At 47.5% G+C, this 10650-nt stretch overlaps 1 pseudogene; it reads right to left on the bottom strand.

The window, feature by feature from the left end:
* Positions 1–611: 611 nt before the first annotated feature.
* On the bottom strand, positions 612–9755 carry LOC148114336 (uncharacterized; annotated as a pseudogene).
* Between the last annotated feature and the right edge of the window lie 895 nt (positions 9756–10650).

Here is a 10650-nt window from a genome sequence, read left to right on the forward strand (position 1 = left end):
ACATGTGTATGGAACACTAACCAGGAGCCTTTGACAATGCTTTATGGGATTTGCAACTTGCCCTTAGGCTGTAAGGCTGTTTCAGTCTCAATTTCCAAAACAGGTTGAACCTCCTTTTTAGTATTCCATGCTAACCAAACAGAAATTGCAGTGGCATGTAATTTGAATATCAAAAACAGGTGATGTTTCCAAACTGCGAAAATATGATCTATTGTTAGAAAGGGTTAGTCAAATCTGTGTCTTTGTTGTTGCCTCTTAAATTGTAAAATGCTGAACAATGAAAAAAATCTCAAAGTGTCTGTAGGGTTCCTTCTAGTTTGAGTATATCATAAATATTTTATTACATTATGGAACATATAAGACATAACCATGAAATATTGTATTGGATTCTTCTCATCATCCTTCTCCCACTTTTCCTTCTTAATAGAATGATCATAACGGGACACTTACTAGTGGGGACACACACAATTATTTTCACTTTAATAATACAAAGAGGTTTTTAAAAACAGTTTAATTAATTAATCTGTTGGTATTTGAGCTGCCTGGAGGCATAGTGGTCTCTCATTTGGAAGGTGATAATTCAGTACTAGATAATGGCAGACGTTTCTCTCCTAGGCACAAAGAAAATATATCTTATGTGAACTTTGTGTGACATCAGGAAGACATTCAGCCAGCAAGTGTTCAGCTCCATCTAGTTGCTGAACTCTACCCTGAATTAAGGGATTACAGGGTCATAAAAAGGGAGTTTTCAATCTATTGGTATACTGTTTTCTGTTTCATGACATTCTTGACATACTTCAGTGTGTCAAAATTATGAAGATAATTTTGCTTTATCTATTATTTTTTAAACGAAACATAATTAATGAAAATATCTATTAAAATGATAACAATGTCCAGATTAATAGTTCAGTCCAGCCCCTAAAATGGAGATTTGTTATTCTTCAATCAATTCAATTGAGAATTCTGGAATTCTGCCAAACTTGGAAAATAGTGATCAAAATAGAAATATTTGTCTATAGTCCTTTTCCTCATCAATACTGCCCATCTAACCCACTAAAGCTTTTGCTTGGTGCCTTCTCTATATTTTGGATTGCAATGCCTCCAAAATTTGTTGTTGGCTGTGGTACCTAAGACTGATGAGAACTGAATTCCAAAATGTCCAGAAGCCATCAGTCTGCCTACTTTAGTTTTCTCTAAATGATAATGACTATTTCTGGTTTAAAACAGGGGTCTTTTAAATAGAAGTAGTGGTAATGATGGAAAAAAAACCATTAATAAATCTCCAATTGGTATATGTAGGAAGATTCACATTTTCTCCTGTTGTTATTTTTTCTCCAAGTTTCACTTTTCTCCTGCTGGACATTCCTACATTGATGCCAGATAAACTCATCTTCTATTCTAAACCTCCACACATGGCAAGGAAAATTTCAGGAATGACATGGCTGGATTAAAATATTTACATCTTTCTTCCACAGATGTTAATCCAAGATCAGAGTAAAAACCCATGCATTTATCTCAATAACAATGTGTGAATTCAGTGACTTGATAATGATTAATATACAGTAATATGCAGTTTGATCCCAAAATATATTGATAATGAGGAATAACATCAATGTTAGTCCAAGTAGGAACCAAATACCACATATTTTTCATTAGGATCAATATTTTACTGCACCTATGTATGGTTTGCCAATTGCATAGTGGCAGATAGGACAGCACTCGAGAGGGTTAACATCATTGCCCAGAGGATCATTGGTTGCCCTCTCCCCATTTTGGAAGAGCTTTATAGCTCCCACTGCCTTAAGAAAGTTCAAAACATTCTTAAAGATCCATCTCATCCTGGGCACCCTTTTTTTGAACTATTACCATCTGGCAGACAGTACATTTACAATTACAGTACATTGACAGTACAATAAAAACAAGGACAAATAGGCTGAAAAACAACTTCTATCCCAGAGCAGTAACTATTTTAATTCTACAGTATAGTGCAATATTAATGCAATATTTTCAATTTAATTGTATTGAATGTGAAGGATATGTGTTTTTATATGTATAATGTATGCTGAAGGTGGCATTTAATTTTGTTGTGTGGGGTGCAAGGACAATAAACTAAACTAAAACTAAATTTTCAATATTTGTATACTATTCGCATAGGAGGGGTGTTATATGTGAGCACCATGTCTCTCCCAATATCACTCACGCGGCCGCATTCTGGACCAGTTGGAACCTCCGAGTGCTCTTCAAGGGGAGCCCCATGTAGAGAGCATTAGAGTAGTCCAGACGGGACGTGATGAGGGCATGAGTGACTGTGCGTAAGGAGTCCCGATCTATAAAGGGTCGCAACTGGCGAATCAGGCGAACCTGATAGAAAGCTCCCCTGGCCACGGCTGCCATATGTTCTTCTAAAGACAGCCGCGTGTCCAGGAGGACATCCAAGTTGCGAGCCCTCTCCGTGGGGGCCAATGACTCGCCCCCAATAGTCAGTGATGGTATCAGCTGGCTATATCGGGATGCCGGCATCCACAGCCACTCAGTCTTGGAAGGGTTGAGTCAGAGCCTGTTTTTCCCCATCCAGATCTGCACGGCTTCGAGGCACTGGGACATCACTGCAAGGGCATCATTAGGGTGGTCTGGGGTGGAGATGTACAGCTGAGTATCATCAGCGTACAGATGACATTTCACCCCAAAACCACAGATGATCTTACCCAGCGGCTTCACATAAATGTTGAACAGAAGAGGTGAGAGGACCGACCCCTGCGGCACCCCACAAATAAGGTGTCTTGAAGTCGACCTCTGCCCTCCTGCCAACACAGACTGTGACCTGTCAGAGAGATAGGAAGAGAACCACCGTAGAACAGTGCCTCCCACTCCTAGCCCTTCCAGCCGGCGCAGCAAGATACCATGGTCAATGGTGTCAAAAGCCGCTGAGAGATCTAATAGAACCAGGATAGAGGAGCAACCCCTATCTCGAGCTCTCCAGAGATCATCAACCAATGCAACCAATGCCGTTTCAGTGCTGTAACCAGGCCTGAAGCCGGACTGGAATGGATCTAAGTAGACAGTTTCATCCAGGTACTGCAGGAGTTGCTGTGCCACCACACTCTCAACAATCTTTGCCATAAAACAAGGATAAGGTTGACAGTTGCAAAACAAAATGGCAGCTCAGAGCTGAAACTCCGAGGCTAGGAGGGAGATGTTTTGACATTTTCAAGAGTGTGGGGGTCAATTAACCATCCACAGACCCCCCTCCCAGCAAGCTGAGGTATTTTTGGCTCAATAGAGCTGTGGATGGAGCCCAAGGATAAAACCCGAGCCGAGCCCGAAGATCAGCTGCTTGTCAGTAAAAAGACTGAGGGCGATGCGGAGGATGTCAACATGAAAGCCTGGCTCATGACCGGGTCAACCACTGAGTCTAATACAGCTGATGAAATGGTTGGTGAGACGGTGGCAACAGCGATTCCGGATAGGGTGTTGATAATGATGCCTGGGCTAATAGGCGCTGCATGTAGAAACACGGCGGCGATGATGTCTATGGCAAGGGGGGTTTCCACAATGGCGAGGGGAATGGCTCTAATGGCAGCAACGGTGACGGCAACACCAGGAGGCTGCAAGGAAGCCCTCGTTGTTAATAGAGGAGAGGGCAATGCTGCAAAGGCTATAAATGTTAGGATCCCTTCAACCTCCAGGGATCTGTTGCACTCCTCTTTCTTGAAAATCTGAGGATTTATTAAACTAATTGAACTAAGTAGCCTGAGCAAGGTGATGGATAGGGACTCAGGATTACAAACTGGAGATGATGACTTACTCTCCCCCTCAACTGTCCCTCTCTCCTTTATCAGATCTAGGTCTATTACGACCACTCACCGTTAACTTGCAATCTTAGATCAATCTGCAGCTTTACTTACCACCTATTCCCCAAGATTACCCTGATTATTTAACCCTAAATACTTTGTCCAGTGGCTCTGCTTTACTTTTTTGATCTAATCCTCGGCCATTGCTGGTATCAGGACTGGAGGAGATACAGACATCAAGAGTCTTGGATTATGGGGAGATAGACCACCTTCTCTTTGTTTGTTTCAAATGGTTTGGTCGCTGTGAGAGGACGACCCTTTGAGACCTCTACCCCCACCTCCTTTGGATGGACTTACTACAACCACAAGACTTCCCATCGTCGTGAGAGGGCAATGATGTTCCGATGTATTGACATTTGTAACATACTGGTCTTCCTTTAACATCTATTTCCTCCCTTATTTTAAATTACCTGTCTTAATCATTTCTAACACTCTTAGAAGAAAATGATCCTTCATCTCCTTCAACTCGCTCCTATCTTTGATGTATTCAACTGCGGAGCTCCTTGCGCTGCGAGATTCCCCCCTCTCGCATGTCTGGCCCTCTCAGTTATCAAGGGCCGCCCTTGAGGACGGGTTTTGGAACCCCGAGTGGTTTGCAAAAAACCGACGGATTTGGGGTTTTTAGATAAATCTTTAAGTTCTATTTTAAGGGGTTCTGGGAGGGATTGTGGGAATGGATCTGGGGGGATCCATAAATCCACTGAAAAGGGTAATGGGTCTGATGATACGGTGGGGAGGATGGGAACAGAAATCTGACAAGGATGCAGGGGGATGAAGCGATGGGCATTAGTATAATAAGTGGGAGGGGCAGATATGACGGCTGCAGGGGGCCATATTATGTTTCGGGAGTGCACACTCGATGTTTACGAGCGATTGCCCACTCTGACCCCCAAAGCACTGCTCGTTTCCCGGGTTGTTCAGAGTCTCAGACCCTGGGTCTACGGCTGATGTTATGTAATGCCAGGTCAGTGGTAAATAAAGCCCCCCTCATTCATGATCTTATTTCAGAGGGGGGTGCTGACCTGGCAGGGATTACGGAGACCTGGTTAGGCCAGGAGGGAGGAGTTCCCCTTGTGGAAATGTGCCCACCAGGTTTCCATGCATTCCATCAGCCAAGGACTCAGGGAAGGGGTGGGGGAGTGGCAGCAATCATTAGAGAAAGTCTTTGCCCGAGGGAGACCACTGTTCCTCAGATAGCCGGATGTGAGTCCCTCCTTGTGAAGTGGGGTCGGGGGATTCAGATGGGCCTACTGATTGCGGACCTGGCTCCCTGCCACGTAACAGCGGTCCTGCCTGAGCTGCTCGACATTATAGCCGGGGTGGCGGTGGAAACTCCCAGACTTATTGTTATGGGGGATTTTAACCTGCCATCTGCTGGTGAGATGTCGGAGACGGCTCGGGAATTCATGGCTTCCATGACGGCCATGGACCTGACCCAGGTAGTTCAAGGCCCCACCCACTTGGGGAATCACCCTCTGGACTTGATTTTTGTCTCTGATCAGTGGCTGAATGATCTAAGAATAGGGGATATAGACATCAAACCCTTGTCATGGTCTGATCATTCTCTCCTTCACATGGACTTTCAAGTCACTTCCACCCACCGCAGGGAGACAGAACCAACCAAATGGTTCCGTCCCAGGCACCTGATGGACCCCGAAAGGTTCCTGATGGAGCTTGGGCCATTTCCTGAGACTCGGGCTCACGACTCGACTGAGGACCTGGTGGTCGCCTGGGATAGGGCGGCTATTGGGGCCTTGGACCGCGTTGTGCCTTTGCAGCCTCTAACCCGATGCCGATCTCGTCTAGCTCCTTAGTTTTCCGAGGAGCTGAGAGAGATGAAGCGTCGGAAAAGACGCCTGGAGAGCGATTGGAGGACAAGCCGATCTGAATCTGACCGAACACAGGTGAGATCTTATATTAAGACCTATCTAGTGGCGATAAGAGCGGCGAAGTCTAGCTACTTCTCCGCTCTTATTGCATCTGCAGAGAACCGCCCAGCCGCGCTGTTTAGGATGACCCGCTCCCTACTTCAGGTGGGGGTACGGGAAGATCCCTTAAAGGATGGAGCTGAGGATTTTGTACAATTCCTGCATGATAAAGTCGCTCAGATTCGGGAAGGCCTGGACTCCGATTGGGTAGATCCAGGGGAGGAGACGGTGGCAGGTCTTGAGAGTGTTATCTGGGAAGAGTTTGACTCTGTGATTCCTGAGGACGTGGACAGGATTCTGGGCAAGCTTAACGCTGCCACATGTTTATTGGACCCGTGTCCCTCCTGGTTGGTACTGGCCTCCCGGGAGGTTACATGAGGCTGGCTCCAGGGAATTATAAATGCTTCTCTGAGTGAGGGTGTCTTTCCCACTGCCTTGAAAGAGGTGGTTGTGAAGCCCCTCCTCAAGAAGCCTTCCCTGGACCCAGCTATATTATCAAATTATCGTCCAGTCTCCAATCTTCGCTTTGTTGCGAAGGTTGTTGAGAGTGTGGTGGCGCGACAATTACCCCGATACCTGGATGAAGTTGTCTATCTGGATCCATTCCAGTCGGGCTTCAGGTCATGACACAGCAAGGAAACGGCATTGGTCGCGTTGGTGGATGATCTCTGGAGGGCTCGGGACAGAGGTTGCTCCTCTATCCTGGTCCTATTAGATCTCTCAGTGGCTTTTGATACCATCGACCATGGTATCTTACTGCACCGGCTGGAGGGGTTAGGAATAGGGGGCACCGTGCTTCAGTGGTTCTCCTCCTTTCTCTCTGACCGTTCGCAGTTTGTGTTGGCAGGGGGGCAGAGGTCAACCTCGAGGCACCTTATTTGTGGGGTGCCGCAAGGGTCAGTCCTCTCACCCTGTTGTGGCCCTGCCCTCTGAGCCTATCTCATCGGAGGAAGAAGGCTCCGAACATGAGGGAGAGGAGTCAGCCAGGCCTCCCTCTCCAGGCCCCTCCCCTCTGGCACTGCCTCAGATGCCGGCCAAGGAAGGGGAGATTAGCCAGGATCCAGGTGTCTCTGATGAGAGCGAGGAAGGAGAGCCGTCGTTCCTGGATGCATGCCAACGAAAGCGTGATAAACGGTTGCAGCAGTTAAGGAGGCGTGCTAGGGATTATAACAGTCACTGGACCACACCCCAGAGACTATATAAGAGAGGGTGGTGGCTGGTAAAACTCTGTGACGAACAAAAACTAACTCTGGCTAGTCACTTGAACAATGCCTGAAGCTGCCGAAGGGATATTGTTTTGCTGGACTATTTACAATGCGTATGTAATTTTATGTTATCTGTTGAAGTAAAGCTCTTGGCAGACGGTGCTTATATTGTTGCCAAGTTTGAGATAACGACCTGTGTGCGTGCCAAGTGCTTTCTTAACCCTCGGCTGGCTGTGTTTGTGTGTGTGTGGAGACGGGGACAGAACACACCCCTTCTGTTCAACATTTATGTAAAACCGCTAGGCGAGATCATCCGTGGTTTCGGGGTGAGTGTTCATCAGTATGCTGATGACACACAGCTATACATCTCCACCCCAGACCTGTGATGTCCCATTGCCTGGAGACCATGCGGATCTGGATGGGGAGAAACAAGCTCAGACTCAACCCCTCCAAGACCGAGTGGCTGTGGCTTCCGGCGTCCCAGTATAGTCAGCTGGTACCATCACTGACAATAGGGGATGAGATCTTACTCCCCACAGAGAGGGCCCGCAACTTGGGTGTCCTCCTGGATTCATGGCTATCTTTAGAAGATTATTTGACGGCCGTGGCCAGGGCTGCCTTTTATCAGGTTCGCCTGATCTGCCAGTTGTGTCCCTTTCTGGATCGGGACGCCTTGCGCACAGTCACTCATGCCCTAGTTACCTCCCGTATGGACTACTGTAATGCTCTCTACATGGGGCTCCCCTTGAAAAGCACCCGGAGGCTCCAACTGGTCCAGAGCGTAGCCACGCGGGTGATTATGGGCGCAGCTCGTTACGCCCATGTAACACCTCTCCTACGCGATCTGCACTGGCTCCCGGTAGTCTTCCGGGTGCGATTCAAGGTGTTAGTTATCACCTTTAAAGCGCTCCATGGCTTAGGACCTGGGTACCTACGAGACCGTCTTTTGCCACCAATAGCCTCCCACCGACCAGTTCGTTCTCACAGGGAGGGACTACTCAGGTTACCGTCAGTCAAATTATGCTGACTGGCGACTCCCAGGGGGAGGGCACTCTCTGTGAGGGCTCCAACCCTTTGGAATGAACTGCCCCCTGAGATACGAAATATGCCTGATCTCCATGCTTTCCGCCGTACCCTCAAAACCCTGATGTTCCAACAGGCGGGGCTAAACATATGAACATGTGAATGATTTTTTAAATGTTATCTAATTCTGGGTTTTATTTAATTGACCAAACTAAGTAATAATTTTAATTAGCAATTTTATGATGTTTGTGTGTCTATATTTTTCTTGACTGTACACCGCCTTGAGTCCTACGGGAGAAAGGCGGTATAGAAATATAATAAATAAATAAATAAATAAATAAATAAATAAATAAATAAATAAATAAATAAATAAAATGAAGGTTGGAGACAGGACGGTAGTTTGCTAGAACAGCTGGGTCAAGAGAGGGCTTCTTGAGGAGGGGCCTCACCACCACCTCTTTCAAGGTGGAAGGCAAGAAACCCTCACACAAAGACGCATTTATAATCCTCTGGATCCAGCCTCGTGTAACCTCTCGGGAAGCCAGTACCAACCAGGAGGGACACAGGTCCAATAAACATGTGGTTGCATTCAACTTCCCCAGTAACCTGTCCACGTCTTCAGGGGTCACAGGGTCAAACTCATCCCAAATAACATTCTCAAGACTCGCCTCCATCACTTCGTCTGAACCTACCCAGTCAGAGTCCAAGCCTTCCCGAATTTGAGCGATTTTATTGTGTAGATATTGTGCAAAATCCTCAGCTCGACCTTGCAAGGGGTCTTCCCGTGCTCCCAGATGGAGGAGGGAGCAGGTCACCCTAAACAGGGCGGCTGGGCGATTATCTGCCGATGCAATAATAGCGGAAAAATAGTTATATTTTGCTGCTGCTATTGCCACTAAGTAGGTCTTAATATATGACCTCACTAGTGTTCAGTCAGATTTGGAACAACTGGCTCTCCAACTGCTCTCTAGGCATCTTTTCTGGCGTTTCATCTCCCTCAACTCCTCGGAAAACCAAGGAGCCAGGCAACTTCGATGCCAGGACAGAGGCCGCAAAGGCACAACCCGATCCAGGGCACCAGCGGCCATCCTATCCCAGGTTGCCGCCAGGTCTTCAATCGAGTTGTGAGCTAGAGTCTCAGGAAATGGCCCAAGCTCCATCTGGAATCTGTCAGGATCCATCAGGCGCCTGGGGCGGAACCATTTAATCAGTTCCGCCTCCCTGTGGTGGGATGTAGCGGACAGAAAGTCAAGCCTAAGGAGAGAATGGTCTGACCATGACAAGGGTTCGATGACTATATCCCCTATATCTAGACCATTCAACCACTGGTCAGATACAAAAATCAAGTCCAGAGTGTGTCCCCCTGTGTGAGTAGGGCCATGAACTAACTGGGTCAGGTCCATGGCCGTCATGGAAGCCATGAACTCCCGAGCTACCTCAGATGTTTCACCGATGGACGGCAGATTGAAATCTCCCATGACAAGAAGCCTAGGAGTCTCAACCGCCACCCGGGCTATTACATTGAGGAGCTCAGGCAGGGCTGCTGCTATGTGGCAGGGAGCCAGGTATGCAATCAGCAGGCCCATCTGTAACCCGTGGCCCCACTTCACGAAGAGGGACTCACATCCGGCTGTCTGAGGAACAGTGGTTTCTCTAGGATCAAGACTCTCCTTTATAATAACCGCCACCCCTCCACCCCTACCCTGAGCCCTTGGCTGATGGAATGCGCGGAAACCTGGTGGGCACATCTCTACGAGGGGAACTCCCCCTTCATGGCCCAACCAGGTCTCTGTAATGCCCGCCAGGTCCGCTCTTCCCTCCTGAATTAATTCACAAATGAGGGGGGCTTTGTTAGCCACGGACCTGACGTTGCATAACATCAGCCTAAGGCTCGGGCCCTGAGACTCTGAGCAACCCAGGGAATGAGAAAAGCTTTGGGGGTCAGAGCGTGACACCGCTTGAAGACAGCGGTTGCATGCTCCCCTAGCATGATGTGGCCCCCTGCTCCCACCATATCTGCCCCTCCCAACCATGACCTTGATGGAGCAACCTCTTTCCGTACAGGTATTAAGCCCTTCCATTTCCAGATCCGCATATCCTCTGGTATAAATCTGTGCTGGATCTGGCATCTTCTTTAAAAAATCATATTTTAACCCCTCCCTCTGTGGGTTGGCCCCCAAATCCACATGATCCACCCCGCTCCCACCTACCCCCTTATTTGAAATCTTTAAAATATTGTATAAGAAATTAGATAAAAAGACCCTCAACCCCTTTTTTGCAACATGCCACCTCTCGGGATTCCAAAATCCGTCATCAAGGTAGGCCCTCGATAATGTGGAGGGCCAGGTCTGCGAGAGGGTGGAGTCTCGCAGAGCAAGAAACTCAGCCGCTGAGTACATCCGGTGATCAAGGGGTGATCTTAGAATGGCCAAGAAGATGGCATAACTTCTGAAAGTCCTGGAGAGAAGGAAGATGTAAATCTAGCTGTTGGTAGTAAATGCTATATTGTCCTCTAATAACAGTAGGAGGAGTCTTATGTTATTATAGAACACCAAGGAAATAATGTCAAGGCCACTCTCTCACAGTGGTTGGCTAGAGTATGAATGGTCTGATGTGCCAATCCATCTGGTGGTGATGAGTGAT

The sequence above is a fragment of the Pantherophis guttatus genome, chromosome 4 (genome assembly GCF_059756535.1).
Source record: "Pantherophis guttatus breed Tessera chromosome 4, ASM5975653v1, whole genome shotgun sequence".
Classification (NCBI taxonomy): Eukaryota; Metazoa; Chordata; class Lepidosauria; order Squamata; family Colubridae; genus Pantherophis; species Pantherophis guttatus.